Raw genomic sequence first — 20,124 nt, 5'->3', positions numbered from 1 at the left:
GCTTGTTATTAAACCTGAGGGACCACAGTGGCTACTGCTAGTGTCAGGAGGCCACTGGAAGCCAATCAATTCTATTACATCATAATGCATGAGGGGTCAGGGAGGGCAAGCTGACGTTAGCATTAGCATTAGCTGAAAGTGCATAGCTCTTCAGTCAAAAATAATCACCGGGGAGCAGGAGGGGGATGCTTCCCACCATGAAAATATCTTGAGCAGCCAGCTGAATGCACACCCCCACACACCCACATACATACACAGATATGCACATGCACACACAGAGGTCGTCTCATGGAAAGGCACACAAGGCTTGAACACAAGCCTGCTCGCATGTACTTTCTATCATTCAGGCCCAGAACAACTAGAGCACTTTCACACAGAGCGCTGGTCCAAGGGCATGCACATGGTAAAGTGTACTGCAGGTGTGTGGGCTGAGACAAAGGCATCGATCCAGGAAATAATAAAAAAATAAATAAAATACAACAACACAGTGGTAGGCTGTTGTACTGTTACTCAGCAGCCCTGGGATAGCAAAGCCATGGGCTTGTGTATGGACTTAAGACAGTTCAACTCTCGAACTCAGTTGAAGCATTTTCTCATTTATTACTGACAGCTGTGTTTAGGAGGTTCTTTATAGGAAAGTTATTTTTGTGCTGAAGCATTTCCATTTCAAAGAGTTGAGGCACTTGTCCTCCATTCTGTGGTACTGTCAGTGAGGCAGGACATCAACACCCACATGATGTTTGGGAATATCTCACTGTGTGGGGATTACTGGTACTTAAGTTTAGAGCCTTGTCAGTTTTGAAGTGCATCTTCATGCTTTGGTCAGGGTACTGACAAAAACAAGCGTCTCATGGTAACTGAGAGAAATATTTTGCTTCCCTCACAAAGATGTCAGTGAAGACAAAGGAGAAAGGTATAGTTAGAACATAACAAACCGTTTCCATCGGAAGCAGTAAACCACCACCACCATCACCATCACCATAGCCGTACACTTGTGCTGACAGGATTAAGTTGTATTTAAACTGCTGAGTCTCAGAATTTTATGTTTCCTTCATGTCATGTGGCAAATTTCTTTTTCTGACACTTTTGCTGTCAGAATAAATCATCAAATGATGCAAATGAGCACAATAGGTAAACCATGAGCTTTTGTTTTCAGAAGTGTAAAATGGTTCAGTCTCACAGTGGAAACTAATGAGTCTCCAGACCTTGCCCTTTCAGCTGTGCCAAATGATCTGCTGTGCCAGGCTTGGTCAATTATTGTTTGGGCACTGGTTGTTATGATATTGTGCATGTGTAGGTCCTGTGTCACAGTAATATGTTCCTCTGGGGTCACGATTTCACTCTGCTGTGGCTGAATAAAAATGTGTTTCAATCCACTTAGAAAGCTGCCGGTTTGCTGTGTGTATTATTAATATTTAATGTAGTCCATCACTATTTGTGTAAGATATCGGATCATCACTAAGGAGGCCACTTATTCACATAGACAGAGTTCAAGTTTTAAGCATATCAGCCAGAAATAATTTATCTTTAATTTATGTTTTTTGGCCCATACAGGCAGCTGCTGTCCACCCCAGTTCAGTTTGCTGATCTCTCCCCATCCGTCTGTATTGTTTACTTGGCTGAATAGCAGTGGTCTGGAGACTCCAGAAAGAACCGATGGGCAGAGTGCTCTTGTCTGTCTGGGCCGAGCAGGTCTCTACGCCCTGGACAACACATCATGTCTGCCTCCTGCAAAGCTTTGCTATGAGATCGCCCTTAGCCAGAGTACAGCCACCCTTCCCTGTAGCCGAAAACAGCAGGAATTCCTCAATTACTCGCACAGGAGGAGGAGAGGCAGGGTACCACAGCTCAGGCATTTTGGAGCTTTCACTAAAAACAGGTGGAGAATGGCGAGCCCTGGACATCTGGCAGCCCTGTCAAGTAGCAGTAGGTCTGGCCTGGCTTGATACAGTAAATCAGTGCAATAGGCAGAGTTCCATGAGCATCACTGCTGGCTTGGCATTAATGGAAATGTTATCACTGCTGGGAATGTTTTTTTGTTTTTTTGTTTTTTTTAAATACCAATTAGGAAGGATAATTTATTGTTCACGGCAATTGATGATTGGACTAAAAACATTGTCTTTTAACATCTTTAGCTGTGTTTCAACCTGTAGTAATTTATAGGTACAACCAAACTCACATAAACACACACACACACACACACACACACACACACACACACACACACACACACACACACACACACACACACACATTTGATGTTCAGCAGTCTAATGAACACTGAAACATGACCCGTATTGTAGTGACTTCCATTGCGATATTACTAAGACTTATGTTAACAGTGCAGAAATTTCATGTTCAAATTGTCTTTCCCTTTTAGTGATCTTTGAATGATTTAGGGGTTTGAATATGGATTGAATTTCAAACACCATGTCACTTTCTTTGATAAGGAAACTTTCTCAAGACTTTGACAAAATGTACTTCACATAAATAACAGCAAATTCTTATGGAAACCTAACAAATACACTGTATATTTTTCCCAATTATCAGTCTTTGTATTCTTCTATACTAGTAACAAAAGAGTAGGCTAATACATTTCTAAGCAACCCTGACCCTCAGATATTAGAAAAGCCTTTGATATCACCAACTTTAAGTCATGAGCTTTCCCAGAGCTTATGAAGACAAACATGAGCATTCTTTACAAGTCAAGACTACTGTACGTTCAAGGCCGATATTTATGCTGTTCGCCATCAAAAGCTTTTCAGATGAATTCCTAATGGAATTACTGGATTATACTTTAGAAAATGACCATTGTAAATGTGTTTCAAACTCATTAACATGTTGCCAAGAAACTTCAGTTGATCATTGCTCGCGATGTGATTTGATACCATTGTTAAACTGGTGATGTGTAGTAGATTGTTAGAGGGAAAGCTTGGAAGATGACCCTTTAGGAAACACATGCTTATTTGGGCAGTTGGTTTGCATAAGATTTGATAAGAAAAAAAAGGTCATATATGTGCTGTGAAGGGTTGGGGAATTCTGATGATTGTTTTCCTCCATTTGTTTACTTTAAGGGGTCAGTTTTATACTTATGATTTAAAACCTTTCTTGCATCATGGTACAAATGGTGTATGCGTTACCTCCCTATTTAACACTAGGATGAGAGGTTTACTGGGAAAATAAAGCATAATACTGTAATGTAGGTGAAATACAAGTTCACAGTTCACATCTGTATTTGATGAGCCACTAGTTGTGTTGTCTAATTTTGTTACTTGATTACCAGTATCTATAGCAGCTACCAGTACCTATGCAAACACACTATTAACTCATGATGGGTGCTAAATGTCAAGGGAACACTTCAGCTAACACTTATCTTTACACTGAGGTCTGGATCTCCATTAGTTTAATTATGAGTCTGCTTGCATACTCCATGCTCAAAGATAAAGTCTCGACTATCACCAGGCCTGCCTTGTCACGTATCTTGTGGACAATCTGTTTGATGACTGACTGGTATTTAAAACACCCCCACCTCACCACTGCCAATTCCCCAGAATAGAAGGGCTGGCATTCTTGCAACTTGTCACCTGGAACTGCCTGAAATTTGAGTAACTCAATTTGGAATTTCAGTTGGGTTCAATTTAACGACATTTTTAGACACTGACATTTTTAGACACTGTAATGCTTGGAAAGAAGCATATTTCCTTTCCAGAAGATGCATTTGTATCATTTCTATGATGCAAGCATCATTGTTTTTACAGCGATAATCACATTAAAAAGCTTGACATTTTAAAATGACAAAAAAGGCATGTTGAAGCATTAAAGAATACACAACCCATTTTAACCCTATAGCAGCTGCATTTGGTTACCATATGCACTGCTTACTATCTTTTTCCCTCGATCTAGATTATTAATGTAATATTTTGAAGCAGTGTGAGGTATTGTGGGAGTACATATTACTTATGATACACTACAATTGCCAGTGTAATTCGGTGGGATTATATTGTGCTACAGTTGAATCATTATACTTTATGCGAGACATTTGCAACTTTGGAGAGCTATAGGGGTGAAATCAATACATAGAGAGGTTATAGCTTTCTCTGTCTGTTAAAAAGATTGCTTTGTGTTGGTAAGACTATGGAAGGCAGAACATCATCCAAAGAAAATACAATGGCTGCAGAGTAAATGTGAAGTGTGACATGACTTCGTGTTTTTAATGTGCTCAGAGTAATATAATGTCACTATACAAATTTCTATGGAGGACTGCTTGATGACTCTTTTTTACATCACCTTTTTATGCTCAACATGTGGACTTTTGGTTGGCAAATGCACATGCTTGAAACAATTTACACAACATGTTTAAACAAATGAGTACACTTGGAGTTAATCTAATTATAGTTTGTTTACATCCTGTACAATGCGGTTACCAGATTTGTTCGTGACCTTCAGTATATCATATGTTTTAATTTATTTTGGCAAGATAAAAAAGCTCTTCCCATGATCTGGCTCTGACTCCATTGTGACAGGTGTTTTGGAAAAAGAGAGACACTCAATAAATCCAACAAAGGATATGTTCACAGGCAAACCAAATATCGCCAACCCAGCCATCTACTGAAGGCCAATTTAAAACAGAAATGTTGAAAAAATCTCTCAGACATCTGTTTTTAGTGACCGGGGCAGACAAAAGTCATGAAATCACTGGCAGAAACAGACTCGCAGTCTGCTGGATCTAATTAACAAGACATAGATAACCTTCAATTCAGGCTCGGCCTCAAAGACAAACTTTAAATTCACACCGTTTGCTAATAGAGCTGATTTAATGAAAGTGTATACCCCTATCAGAGCTGGACACTATTGTCTATGGACCACTGCATTTTTTGCAGAGAGGAACCACAAAAGTTGACGAAACTTGAATGTAGAGTTGTCAAGATGAGAGCTTCTACAGCGGGTGGGGAGAACTGATGGGCCATCACAAGATGCTTCTAGAAGTGCTGAGACAACATATGATTGGCCTCCACCACATGTAGCAAATAGCCTTGCATTTAACAGTTCTCTCTGCCTCAGACAGATGAATGGTGTGTTGAGATATGCTAAGAATATATATATATATATATATATATATTAAGATACAACCATACAACTATTTGTTTGAAGAAATTTGGAAATATGTAACATAAGGATAGAAAATGCACTATTGAATTCCATTCAATTGCACTTTGTAGAAGCTGAGAGGCATAGTTGTTTCATTGACAAGTTCATCTGTTTTCTCAGCCAAGGTGGTCTGTAAGACCACATGAGAGAGAAAGAGCACTTTCAGTAGACATTACTATAACCTCTGAGGCAGTAAGAGACAGTACTTCATATCTGAACCTCACAGATTGACAATTCTTTATAAGCACATTCCTTTTCATCTGAAGCATCATTTTCCACAAGGGAAAAGGAGGTCATGTTCAAAGCACATGTTGGTCTGAGTCTTCAAGAAGAATCACAAGTTTGTGAAACTTTATAGCTTTGACCTCATGTCAGTAGGAAATGCGTACATGTTTTTTTATTTGGCCATTTCATTTGAAAAGCTCCAGTGAAACTGCATGCTGCTGGAAATCTGATCGGTCTGATGACTACAAATCTTTTTTTAATGGGTCCTGTAGAAATGTTCAGGTATCTTTCTGTTGAAATAAACCCGACAACAATCATGTTTGAAACCGGGTAGACTTCATTTATGACGTTTTGGAGTTTTAACAATGATTGAACAATGATTGAACATCCTGACAAGAACTTAATATTAATTCAAAACAAAGTGTTAGATGCTTTTTTATTTATTTATTTATTTTGTTGCACTACAACTTGCAAACATACTGCAGTTAATTCGATCAAGTGATCAGTTAATTTCATTCACAAGTAAATTCTACAAATTGGTAGAAAAATCAGGCATTCCTCATAATTGTTTTTTCTTTGATGTCAGAATTGTGTAAATCCTCATCACACGCCAGCCCAAAGAAAGCCTGGAGAAAAGAGGTAGTAAAGAAACAACTGAAATCAAATGCTAAATAACAACCAAGAAAAAGCAGAGGGTAGGAAAAATGAGGCCATTAACCTCACTGTTGTTTTTGTTCAGGCTGTTTTAATGAAAGTGACATCACGCTGCTGAAGTATTCCAGATTATTTTAAGTGTACACTTCAAAGTAACTGCTGACCTTGGGATAACCTCACCTATGCAGATGTTGATTCAGTAGCCTGAACATACCTGTCAGAGTCCCGCAGCTCTCAACCTATGCTGTGACCAGGAACACACTGGAATGAAAATGACCACAGTAAAATTACCAGTCCTCTTGAGAGCAAAGCTAAGTTAATTGCATTCTTCTTTTACAGTGTTTTCATGTTTCATATAAGGAAGCTTCGAATGAACTTCGAACTTTTGGTTCTCTATCTGGCATCTCTCTGACTACTCTGGTAGTCTGTAGTGTGTGGTCAAATTCAAGGCTTGTTCTGTGACCTCACAACATCTATTGACTGTCCCATTCCTTATTTAATCATAGCTTGACAATAGCTTGAAGCCTGAGGACCTGCAATGGATGACAGCAATATGCTGCTGATTTAAAAAGCTTATGCGAGGTCAAATACAACATTTGCCTCATTTAATTTTTTTATGAAGCCTATGAAGCAGTATTTTCAGAAAATGAATGAAGAGCAATATAACTTGCAGTACTGTATGCGGCTCTGCTATCTGGCACAGTGCTAGTTTTTAGAGTTTTTTAGTGGTGATGAAGGAAAGACTTAGAGCTGGGTAATGCTGTAACCGTTTCTTCTGCCACCATTGGCCAGAGCTGTGTAGGGACTGACTGTCAGCACCAAATTCAGAACCTTTTGGAGGGCATCATTAATAATCTTTACTTTCACGTGAAACACACGAGCTGATGAGAGTTCACTGCTTGTCAAAACAAGCAAGGCGCCACTGTAAACATTCCTCTTCTTCATCCATCGGGTCAACAGTGTACAGCGCACAAAAGAGAGAGCCGACAGTTGACGCCCCTCTCAGGGCCAGTTGGCAACGTCAGCTGTGTACTTTGCTACGTGGGACGATGAATTTACCACGCCGTCCTGAAACAGCTGTGAAGCCGCAGCTATGAGCAACGCGATCGAGTGATTTAGCGAGCCATTGACAGAGCTGGAGAACTGTAAAAGAGAAGAGAGGACTTGGAGCTTCACTCTGCTGCTCCCCGTGGCATCATAGACTGGCCCATGCATGCCAGCACAAGACCTCTCATAAGGGAAAGTGTGTGAGGCTCATCATCTTTGCTGCACTTTCAATGACACAGGAATTATGCAGTGAACCTGGAGATGATTACATATATTAACATAGAATGCATCCGTTCATGCAGCTTTTGAGAACATCAGTCCTTTTTGAGCAAATGGAAATGGAATATATAGGTGAACTGAAAGCTCCATCTCATTAACCACCTACATAAGTCAGTGACCCACTGAGAGAGATTAAAATATTGAATATGCTTGACTATTCCTTTCCCTGCCTCACACTTCTTCAGAATGCCATTTCTAGAATGTGAGAGTCAACCATGAACAACTATCCTAACTGCCCAATACTGTGGAACTTCCAGTAACCTTTGTCCAGATTACTGGTAACAGGTGGAAAATTCTGAAAACCATGAACAGGGAGATTTTTAAAAAATCAAAACCTTGACTAATTTAAACATCATACACCATCTAAAGATGTTGGGCAGGACCACATGAAAGGCTGATGGCAAACTACAGCACAAACACTGATGCATATTCCTCCACTCACACATAGCAAATGGCATTAACAGACAGCAGACTAGAATATTTTGTCTTTCACATACCAAGGACACACGAAACATTAATTGTATTATTGTAGGGTTCCCTCATTATAATGCATGGCCAGTAGGTATCCAAACCTCGGAAAAAGTATTGCCTTTTTGCATGTCATTTGATTCTTGAATCCATAAGGTGTGCAGTAATGGTTTGAGACCTCATTACTATTATGGTACAAAACAAAAGGAACTTGAGTGCAGCATGGAAGGTGTATGGATACCTCACACCATGCTGCACTGGCAATAAAGCAAATAAGTAAGACAAATATATGTGGTAATGACTAATGAACTTAAAAAGTCAAAGCTTAGATTGTACCATGAGAAAAGAATCGAGGTAGTTCAATGAAAAAGTAACTCTTGTATAGGAACATGTCCAAAATGAGGTAAACCACTCATTTTTCAACTTTTGAGAAAAAAAGGTATCATATCTGTCCACCCATAAAGAGCTGAATCAACATTCCACAGTCCTATGGAGCACCCATTGTTTAGCAGTGAAAACTGGGGAACAGATCTTATCTTTGCCCACATTTCACATCTAAATCTTTCATGCATCAGCTAAAACAAGACAATGAAAATGTTTCTTGGTTTCTATAAATCCATTTATCAGTTTAACACAGTTGTTGTTTCTAAACTGTCCATCATGAGGGGAGGCAACTGCTTATCGTGTTACCATAGCTATTCATATCTATCCCTGTTCTACTGGAAAGTCTTAACCAAGAATCACTCCCATCTTTCCCCAGCTGGCTTTGGGCACTCTAAATTATGCAATCCTTAGGTATTATATAGCCCCAGCCTGTTCCCTAATAGTAGACAGACTTGAAGTGACGAGGTAAGTTGCTTTCTGATGAATAAAGTGCTGGCCAGAGTATTTGACACCAAAGTTCTCTGTGTTATCAGTCACTCTGGGGATGTTTGATTGCAAACAGTGGATTATGAGATATTAATGGTACATCTCATGATCTCATGATAGCTAGATGCCAATTCATTAACACTGAATTTGAAGGAAATGTCTATGGAAAGAATAAGAAAACAAAGACCATGTGCACAGAGGCACTACATATTACATCCCACATTCTGACCTCAATTTCAACACACTTTAGCCCTCTAAGTGCTTCCAGAAGTGATCATCCAGAAGCTAAGGTGACCATGTACAAAAGTGTTTGGCTCCATCATTATTTTTGACCACTACCCCCTAAGGCAGCCTTCACTCTACCTGCTTCTCTATCTCATTTCCATCACAATGGATATTTCTCTTGTGTCTGTCTGCTCCGATCTTTTTTTCCATTGGCTTGTGCTGCTCATGTCCACGGAGAGTGGAAAATACATCAGGGTTGCTGGGACTTAACAGTTGGTTACTGAATGGAAGTGCAGATCATACGCCTACATTCATGTGGGTCGCTGAAGTCACAGTTTCACTGTTTGCTCAACCATATGAGCAGAGTTTCTGTTCCTTTTGAAAACCAATTTCCAGTTAATTGCTAGCACTCATTGGGGACATCAGGATTACATTGTCAATCATCAGTTCCGTGACAATATTATTAGCAAAAGTGCAATGTTGAGAATGTACTGTTTAAATATAATCCTTCCATTTTACAATCTGGCACAGTCTACCTTATTTACAGTATTGAGATATAGCCTGTGCATCCATTAGCTAAACTAACTTTATAAAAGTCACTTCTTACGGTTTAGATTTAAGGGTTCTTTAAAGGACGTCAATGGCCCTTCTTGTCAGGACACTCTTTGTCTCATTTACTCTGCCTGCAGAACCCCATGGGTGTTGGTGTCATCCCACTGAAATTTCTCAGTAGTGCTATCCTGGAAATGCAGACTCCAGTATTCCACTGCTGTGGAAGCATACAGCAACAGATGTCTTCTCCATGACACCAGGGAAGCATCAGTTTGGGTCTGTTAAAGCCATACATCTCCCAAAACTGCTACTATAGTTAAGAGTGGATAAAAGTTGGTGGGCAACAGTTATCGTGATCTCACTTACCACAACTAGGTTTAATTCACTGTGGACATCATTTATTTTTCTTTCAGTGAAGTACTCCTTTAAGAAAATAGAATATACATTTGGACTGGGCCAACCAATACTGCTGCACTTTATGAAAACAGCACAGCCGTAAAGGTAAAGGTAAATTAACACACATGATAGTAGAAGAAGAGTTTCCAGAGTGTCCTGGTTTTACCTGATTTCACCATATATAGAACACCACAACAAGACAAGGGACACCTGTTTGGATCTACATTACCTTCTGAGACTTAACCAGTTCCAGTACTTCATCCTGGAGTACTTCGTAGTGTAATTGGATGTTACCATTGGCATGTGAAAGCTTGAGGACTTCGTGCCACATGGCTGACATATCATAAGGTTGTTGAAATGTAAAATGAATTCAAAAATTTGCTCAGCTCAAAACATAACCAACGCACATACAAAAACACACACATGCATACACTTTACAGTTTTCCACTGCACTACCATCAAAAGCAAATGGAGGAAATGCATCTTATTTCAAAGCCTTTTTCTACTCCTCAAAGTCCAGTGCTCCTTTGGTTAAACTGAATGACATTTAATCACAGAGATCTGTTTCTATTATATTTACAATTAAACAATGTTTTCCCTTGAACAGGCCAGTCAATTCACTGCTCCTCCAAATTCAAACAACAGGTGTCTTTGTCAAACTTGAGGGACGAGAGAGGGCTGGGGGAAGGGGGAAGGGGGTTGGGTTTCACTCTTTGAAATTGATATAGGGTGGGCTGCATTTCCCAAGCCATCTACTCCCCCAGCCCTCCAAATCTGGTGCTGAAGGATAGACCACCCAACTCTCAGCACTTTGAGGGAACAGTCTTCCCCACTGCCACAATCCCTCTTCTTAGAGGAAGTCATTCATTTAAGCATTGTGCTTCCCTTTTGAACCAGGGAAGAAAATCAAAATATACATGGAGACATACAAAAATACAACTGATAACATAGGAGAGTTTTTTTAACCAAAAAAGGGAACCTATATTATATATACAGTAACTCATGTGATGTTTGGAGCTACCCAATTACCCTCAAGAATATGAAGCAGATGACTGTTCACAGAATTGACTTAACTCAAAGGAGAGAGGATCTAGCATGAACAGGAAGGGCTTGGGTGGAGCTAAAGGGCGTTTTGTCTATTGTCTCTGCCAGAGGATGCAGCTGGCCAAGATGCTCTCAGTTGACTGGTCTGGAAAGTGAACCATCGTCTCTGACAAATAGCTATGGCATTTTCAAATCTGGCAATGGAAGCTCCTAAGGGAACCTTAACAGTACTAACGGTGAACCATGCAGTGGGCAGAAAGCTATTCTAAAGTTCCACCAAAGACACAGCAAGGCAAAAGCTCTCATTTATATCCCATTTTTTCCACTTCCAAACAGGTTGCTATACAGCACTAATAAAAATCCCATACAAGAACATATACTCACTTTGTGTTGGTATTGTATACCATATTTTAACAGAGGAGGCAATGTTCATTATGATAACTGAATAAGATGTGTATATGTAATATATAATAGACTAAAATATAAATGGTCAATGTATTGTACATGGTATATTATATGTGCATTTGTAACCAAACATTCTATCAAGTAGTCCAAAGGCTCATCAGACACTTAAAAGATAAATGGTAAAAGATACTAATCTTATAAACACAAAGAATAAGCCTTTTTCAATGTTAATATTTACAGATTATGTAACTGTAATTTATTAAATATGCATGACTTTTTACATCCAACTGTGTTGTACAGCACTCATGGCACTCATGATGGATGATGATTTTTTCTAAACACTTCAAGAAATGCAGCCAGCATATAGTTGCACACTGTGATCAAGTTCATTCATTTGGAGAATGACTATGGGAAATTCTCATGTGACATATTAGTACCAAAACCCTGGACACGAGTCTGCAAGCCAAATTGGTGCCAGCAAGGAGACCCTTTCTTTACCAGAAGGACCTGCTTACTTTGTATCTTGGCACGGCTCTTAGGTTTGGATGTGGAAACCTGTGTTTATCAGGCTTAAAGATCTCATACTGTTAGGGAACTTGTAACACAACACAGTCTGCTTTGACTGGGAAAACGAGCACGATTCCAAAATGCTAACCACATGTTCCATGCCCTATGAGATCAAAAATACTGCTAAATGCATTCATAGGTTCTCAGGCTAATTTAAAGTGAGAATCCTTTTTGGAACTATGGCACATGATTATGTGGCTAATCTGGACAAGTAATAATGTTAGAAGGTTCTCCATCCTGTGATCAGGTGATACGGTTGCATTTAACAAGTAAATTCCCCTCAATCTGTGAGTAGGTACATTTTATTAACACTGCTGAATATATATTCTCTGCTGGTTTATAAACTAGACATGACATGAAGTGTCTTTGAATAATTAGGTGCTTAATTGAAATCACAAATTAGACAAAAAACAGACATTAAAGAATGTCTTTAATACCATCACAACTGTATAGAATAGATGGCATGTAAACCAAGCAAGACATAAATCATCTACCATATAAAACAATAACTTGGTCATGGAAAATTATGTCCACCATTAATTTTGCTCTGAGATTTTTTGTTGTTGTTGTTGTGTCAAAATGCTTACTTCACCATACACTTTGTTCATTACAGAAAAAAAAAAAAAAAACATCTGGCTGACAGGTTTCTCTGTCTTTAAAAAAAGTAGAGTAGTTTCATTCCTCTCAACAGGGAGAGAATGTACTGGATTTGCCAAAACAGAGAACAGAATGTGATCTCCAATTACATTATGACCTAAGAACCCTAGTTACACTAAGGGTCAGGAGAACAAGAATGGTTTCTATGCATACTAATCTGGCACTGGTAGACAATGACTCTCTTTATGAAGAATGTAATTGTCTGAAAACAATCCTTTACTGTCTTTTAAATTGCTTATTGCTTCTCCTTATTAATTAATGCCTTTTGTGAGAAATATAGCTATATTATCAAACTGGAGGTATATGGTCTTACAAGAGCCATATCATACGAAAATGGGATTTACAGTGCTGCATAGATATGATAAAAATTGATCCCATCTGCAAATGTCTGTAGTTTGTGTTTGTTGTTTAGTTGTTTGAGGGTTTTTTTATAGCTAGTATTCTAAAAATGGTTTAATACAATTTTATGTCATTGTAAAACATATTTTGCAGATTATTCTCTTTTCAGGGTTTTACATAGCCTACAGTAGATGACTCATAAGAACACCAAGGACTCATAGATCAATCAAATGTCCAGAGAAATCCCAGTATCTTATCATCAAAGGTTGAATTACATTTCAAAATCTTACCAACAGTTCTTAAGAACAGGTTGCAAAGGTATAAATAAGGTATAACTAGAGGTGTAAGTGTACCTTTCTCATCTTGTGTCTGTTCAGTGGTACTTTCACTGTGCAGAACAACATGTGCACCTCGATGCTTTTTGTTGTCTTTTTTTCCTTTACGCGCCAATGGATCACAGGACATTTGTCACTTGTGTTTGCAACTTTAGTAAAAAGGAGCCGCACTTAAGCAGACCAGATCTTGACAGGCTGTTGAGGGTAATCGTAAAAAACATTTGCAATGTGTCAACACTTCTCCTCCAGAGCTCCCAATTTGTAAAAATGTGACATGAGGAAAGACTTGAACTGAAGACATAAGCCTTAAGATTGTTATTAACACCTCCTAAAGCATTACATAATACTTTACAGTACAGATTCAATCCACTTTTTTTCCTTTTGAATGAACTATGTTCTTTCTGATGATAAGTGTTTAAGTGTTTCAATAACTAAGATTATTACTGTACTTTTCTTATAACACCAGACAAATCTTTCATATAATTGTTTACCAATCCCAAATATGGGGTCAACTTATGAAATAATGGTGAACAATAATGTTTAAATGTAAATCTGTCGAGGCATCATTGGAAAGAGAGTCTGAAGGCTTGCTTTATTGCAAATTCGAGCAGTTTGTCCAGTCTTATAGAATGAAGCTCTAAAGGCCCATACAGGGACTGATGACCTAGTGCTATTGCTACCTTCAGACCACCACACTCCTCTTGGTGGATTTTATTGTGAAGGAACAATCAACCAGTCATTTGCAAAGGTGCCTAAAAGAACCTACACATCATGGCTGAACACACATTCTGCCCACTTCATTAGAAATACTTGCACCTACAGTAAAAAGCAACTTTCTTATGTGCACTTATCATATATGTGCATTTTATGTATGAACAATTCTGTTGGTATTCACTCCTGTTCATCCTGTTCATCAATTGCCCACTTCTGACCACAGGGCAACTACTGATATTATTTGGGTAGTGGACCATTCTCAACACTGTAGTCACACTAACATGGCAGTGACTTGGTAGAGGGTGCTGCACCAGACACAGTAGTGCACCAGACACAGTAGTGCACCAGCCACCGTAGTGCCCCAAACACAGTAGTGCTGAAATAGAATTTTTGCCTGTGGTAAGGTCACTGCATGGCTGAGACTGGATGAGCCCTCAGAAAACTCCGGGCAACAGTGCACCCTGTGGTCAGAACCTGACCAATGTTAGAGAGCAGGAGAACGGGTAACACAATTTCTGAAATGCAACAGGGGGGCTCTGGTCTCCACCTGTACCCTCACAGAGCATTTATATTAAGAAATGTTTCTAATGAAGTAAGGGGGAAGTGTACACATTTTGGATGTTAATAAATCTGTATAAACCTGTAAAAAAAAAAAAAAAAATCTGTAAAATGGAAACTATGAGGTTCTACCCAGCAGGTTTGATGATCATATACAAACATGTCGCCACCACCTTTGAGGCAAGCCGAGCAGCAATTAAGCAAATCTTTTCATATTTGCTAAATAAACGTCAACCCTGATTATTAGTCTGTGCCCACTAAAGATCAGGTCAATAACTTAGGAGGGAGCCCTGACTGACATCAGATAACGAGTCAGCCCCTGGGTGAAGCTGTTGTTTATGTCAGCAGTCCAAAAGAGGAGAGCCTTAGTTAGTTCTTGAAGTGAAAGAGGATTCAGGAGGATTGGTTTTAAAATGTATTTTGGTTACATTTTTTTTTACACTGTATTGAATTATCTTTTATTAGGGATTGATATTTTATATACGTGTTCAGCTGCAATGCATTTACATTGGCTGCATTTAGCTGATGCTTTTATCCAGGGGCCCAACAGTGGCAGTGGTGGGGCTTGAACCAGCAACCGTCCACTGAGCTACCACTGCCCACCGCAATGTACAGTATATGTGATGCATGTGAATAAGCTTTTCATTGTTTCTAGGCACCTGTGTCAGAAACACATGACAATAAAGTAACTAACTAACTAACTTACTTACTAAAGATGCTGAGAGAAAAGTAATCCAAGCAGAGGGCGGGGGGCTGTGAACCAGCCGGAGATAGTGGTAGCAGTCCAGAGTTGACTCTGTGGTCCTGCAGAATGCCTAAATATAACGGCAATGTGAAAAGATTACTTACATCAGCCTCGTCTGAACTTTTCACCATAATTAACTAATGGATTCCTATTTGTTATATTCTGACAGTTCATGTTTTTGGGGCAACCTGTGAGCTTTGATTTATTTGTTTAAAACAAGAGAGCTGCTCAGCGCCCTCTAGTGGTCAGAAAATCAGCGGTATGCAGATGCAGATGTTGAATGTGCCTTGATTTATGTTAGGATACGCTAGCAGTAAATGATAAGCAAATGCATAATACTGTCATAAAGCACTACAGCCAATTCAAATTAATTTAAATCCATCAATCTATTAACTAGTATTAATTAGTAAGTAGACATATGTAATATCATATATAATCACCGCCACTGTATAAACTGGATTTAACAAAATATACAATTCTGTTCAGTTAGCTATAGATCTATAAAAGCCAAGACATTGCTCCAACATAACGAACACAAATATAAAAACTAACGTACATACATTAGTATACATAATGTATACTATATTCATATTCTCAGAAGCAATATCCTCAGGAATGTTTATACCATATGATCATTATAAATTATGGTTTACAGACAGGAATGTTGACAACTTCAGTCCTATGCGATTGCAGAAACTGGTCATTATGCCAGATGTCTGTGAAGAAAAAAAAAAAGAAGGTAAAATATTTCCTGTGTCTGCAACATGTCCTCTTTCTTAACTGAATCAAAGTGAAATTGCAATCTTTCTTTATATGGATGTCCATCATGCAATAGTCATTAGGAGCACACTTACTCAAAGCAAGTGACGGCTGCAGGTCTGCAATCAGGGACAACCAGCAACCTGAATGACTGGAGGAGCAGCAGGGAAGGAAGGAGGAGGAGGAGGAGGAGAAATGGACAGAGAGAGGGAGAGAGAGAAAGAGATTGAGAGAGACAGAAAGAGAGAGACAAAGAAACTATGAGATTGGGGCGGGGGGGGGACCAGCTGGAACGCCATGTAAATAGTTGTGAAGATAGGTAGAGGCTGGCCCAGAGCCAGGGGCTCTACAAAGGCCTTCTAACATCTGTTTGAGACTAGATTCCTGGTCTGTGTTGAAGAAAGAATAACACTCTTGTTCGGATGGAGTCATTTTCTCATGATCACGCAAAGACACTTCTTTACACAGCCCAGTGTATGGTTTGGAGCGGCACGATGACATGTATCAGCAGCTTGCCCCAGTTACTCTCTCAGTTATTATTTATCTGTTTTGCCATATACATTAAGAATTCTGTGATATGATGTGTTTGCAAACCAGTAAGAATCTACACTTTATGAAAAAAACAGTCTGCTCCATGATTATTAAATGAGGCAAGCACAGATAGCATTAAAATGCACACAGAACTAACTGGGCTTTATACTTTTTTATTTACTTTCTGCTAAATGATTGGTGAGGCTAACTTGCTCATTGCAGAATGGTTGCATGCAACCCTGCCAATCAAAAACATGACAGTTCATATGTATAATTTAGATTCCTGGCTCAATATTCCCCTATATTTGTTTCAGACCGCAGGAAATGAAGAAAATCACATATTAAGTGTAGTAAAAATAACTTTCAAACCAAACTCAAGTGGTTAAAAAAATGCATACGAAACATTCAAGTAAGCTGCAGCAAAAAAACAAACAAACAAAAAAAAAACAGCTGTTATGTTGCTGGGGTATAACTTTAGGGGTTGCCTGACACAATCTATTTTATTTCAGTATAGAGAGAGCACATATGAAACTAATTTGTATAACAAATGTTGGTTTTACACAGCATTCTTCATGAACTGGTGGCTCTTTGTTAGTTGGGTCACTGTGTTCGTTAAGAGCTTAAGGCAAAGAAAGCTAATTAATTAACAACGGCTTTTATGCAGGACAGCTAAGCCAAGTGGGCTCTTGAAATGCTACACCATTACCTAAATTCGCATGCATCTGTCCGTGTCTTCACTCAGCCGGGGGCGCGCGTACCCCCCGGCCTTGACTGAGGCAGGAGGACCACCTGCGTGAAAGGGGAGACCCGCGATGTTATGTCTCTGCAACGGAATAAAATAACACAGAATCCAGCTCTGCAAATAACTCCACAAGGCAGATCGTTTTTCCGGGCGCAGGCTGATACAAAGGTAAAATAAGAACAGATGATATCATTCGCACGAGAGGGGGTCGAGCTGCTGTCGAACACACTATGGTTAGTCCTAAGTCGTCTTTGCGAGGGGCCCAAAATGTGGCATCTCTTACCACCCTCCCTGTAGACGTCAGACAGGTAATGACACTGTGGCACTCTTGCTAAGGACATAGACTCTGATCTTCAAAGGCTGTAACCTATTCTCTTTTACCCTTGAGAAATTTCTACTCTGGATATTTTATTTGTCAGCCCACCACTATTTCAACTATAAAATGTAACTGACCAGCAACAGATGTACAGATGTATTAAGGAAAAAATCTTCTAATCTAAAATGACTGCATGGTAGAGCTGGTGCCAAGAGTGTTGGGTGTGGATGTCTTCACGCAATTCCTGATTTCAGTGAATTACAGGGACAGTGAAATACATGAAAGTGCAGCTCTCAAACCATGGAGCCACTCCTCCACTCTCCTCGTCTCTTTGGACTGATGAACTGTTGTTTTCTCTCTGTGGAGATGTATGGGATAGGCCCTTGACATGCTGTTGAGGACAAGAGCTAAATGGTTGTCTTGATATGCAACTTTACAACTGCACTGGCACTGCACTGCACTAGGGAGAATTCCACATTTCTCCCACACATACTGAATGTGTGAATCAGCAAGCACCATTTGGAAAATGTTCCTATAGGGTAAAGAGCATCCGCTATTACAGCTACATTAACCTTGATATTCGGCCAACTGTATGGCCTGAAATGCAATGTGCTTTCCACTTTGGGAGAGGTGATTGTGTTTGTCATTTTCATCTGATCACTCGAGTAATTGCAGCCACTGTACAAGCAACAAAGAACTTGACTTAATCAAGATCATTTCACTAGGATTCACGCAGGAACTTTACTTCATCGTGGATAAATTATACACAAGAAGTTAAAGAGCCCAAACATGTTCTAGTTACAAAAATCATTTTGGTGATTTTGGTGAAAATATATTTGGAAATTAAATTTGCTAATAGAATTTGAGGTGCAAGTTAACATTGCTAGGTTATCCTAACATAGTTAAGAACATACTATGAATCCAGGTTTTATCATTAGCCCAACAGTATGTGTTGCTAGGAAAATGGACCCAAGCCAGGTGTGTTACAAAGCTTGAACCATGGTACTCACTTCAGGGCAATCTTATTTCCCAAGACACTATTGGGCTAATGATACAACATGGATCCATCTTGTGTACGTGTTGTTCTTTGTGCCAGCCTGAAAAGTTATCCAGACACTGAAAAGACAAACTAACACCTGTAACTTTTGAAGCACCTTCCTGAATATTTCCTGAATATTTTGGACTCCCCAGACTGACACTGGAGTGTTTCTGTAGCTGATGGCTAATTAGATCTGCCTTTGACTTTGTTCATAGGCTATTACAGAGACATGTAAAAACTCATGATCCTCTACAACAGCTTGCTTCTTGTACAAGTCACTGCCTGTTGAACATGATGCATAAAATATAGATTAAATAATAAATACTATAAATTCCAAATACTACTTTTGTTCCTTCTGGTTTTCTGTGCATTCTAGAGGGCACAAATGAGATAGATGGTATTTCCCTTCAAAGCTGCAGTATTTCCTATAATAAAGATACTCAGAAACATGATAAATTCTGAATAAATATTTTGGAAAAATAAATTACTTTACTGTAACAATGGACTTGCCGCAAAAAACAAACAAACAAAATCCTCTGTATATAGCGCAGAGAATAGAGTATGTTAGTGGTAAGGTAATTATTCTTGTTTCACATTTTATGAAATTCTGTCTGCCCTGTCATCCAAGATTCCTCGACTTTAGTAATATACGTCATCAATATTATTATTATTTCCTTCGTCAGCTTCTTTTAGGCGTACAGTATATAGCATCTGCTTTAAAGATATGCCACAACTAGAGAAGACGAGCAAGCACCTGCTTCCAACGAGGAGGTGGAGAAATGCTTTCAATAGAACTTCAAACCCAGCTTCTCCAATGACTTGGAACACTCTGCACTGAGGGTTCCGCTATAAGACTAAATGTTTCTTGATAAATTTACACTGGTCCACAGAGCCAGCTGCCTCCCTTTACGCTAGCTAAAGACCTGGCAGACGAAAAGAAACACTGCCGCATTGGCTTGGTAATGTAGAACGGATGTTGAGATAACGTTTTTGGGAATAACTTACCTTTTTTAGATGGTAAATATAGTAAGATATTTTGACGCGGTCATTTTCATAACTATGTAGGTAGTTGGCGGACGCTGATCATATAGCGATGGTGATCTGCATTCGCTTTTAGGGCTTTGTCAGAGAGTTAGTCACCTCAGCCCGAGACAGTTACGCTTGAGCGCTTCGAAACAATTTACACATTTCTTAAACCCGGACTAATTGGTAATGAATTAGGGAAGCAGCCCACACGAAAGCAGCGGCTCCATCGGTGACGAAAGTTGGAGTAAAACATTTTTTTTTCTTCGGTGAGCAAAATTATGTGCGTAAAGAAGGGATGCCAGCCAGGCGTGGCTTGCATTTGAATATCCAATTTGATAATGCTCCGGGAGTATGTATATAAACGGCACATTCGGTCTGATAAACAGGCATTACCTGGAAATGAACAGAAAAAGGACGACTGATGAAGTAAGTTTTTGACGGGCGAGGTACTGCGCGTGGGACATGTCAATATCTGCATGGGTT

General features: G+C 39.2%; 1 long non-coding RNA gene across 7 annotated transcripts; it reads right to left on the bottom strand.

Moving 5' to 3' along the window:
* Window positions 1-5,834: 5,834 nt before the first annotated feature.
* LOC113589388 (uncharacterized) lies at window positions 5,835-20,105 on the bottom strand. 7 transcript variants are annotated; one of them, XR_014117546.1, is made up of 7 exons: window positions 19,621-19,745; window positions 17,225-17,341; window positions 16,083-16,138; window positions 15,785-15,944; window positions 15,194-15,298; window positions 6,242-6,288; window positions 5,835-5,999 (listed from the first exon to the last, which is right to left on the bottom strand). It is a non-coding gene; the product is annotated as an uncharacterized LOC113589388 (long non-coding RNA). The 7 variants fall into 7 exon arrangements; XR_014117548.1 differs by lacking the exon at window positions 6,242-6,288 and having other exon boundaries at window positions 19,621-20,104; XR_014117547.1 differs by lacking the exons at window positions 5,835-5,999; window positions 6,242-6,288 and adding an exon at window positions 11,647-13,406 and having other exon boundaries at window positions 15,190-15,298; window positions 19,621-20,105.
* Between the last annotated feature and the right edge of the window lie 19 nt (window positions 20,106-20,124).

The sequence above is a fragment of the Electrophorus electricus genome, chromosome 16 (genome assembly GCF_041902795.1).
Source record: "Electrophorus electricus isolate QZ-2024a chromosome 16, ASM4190279v1, whole genome shotgun sequence".
NCBI classification, from domain to species: domain Eukaryota; kingdom Metazoa; phylum Chordata; class Actinopteri; order Gymnotiformes; family Gymnotidae; genus Electrophorus; species Electrophorus electricus.
This window is presented reverse-complemented; position numbering and strand designations above follow the sequence as displayed.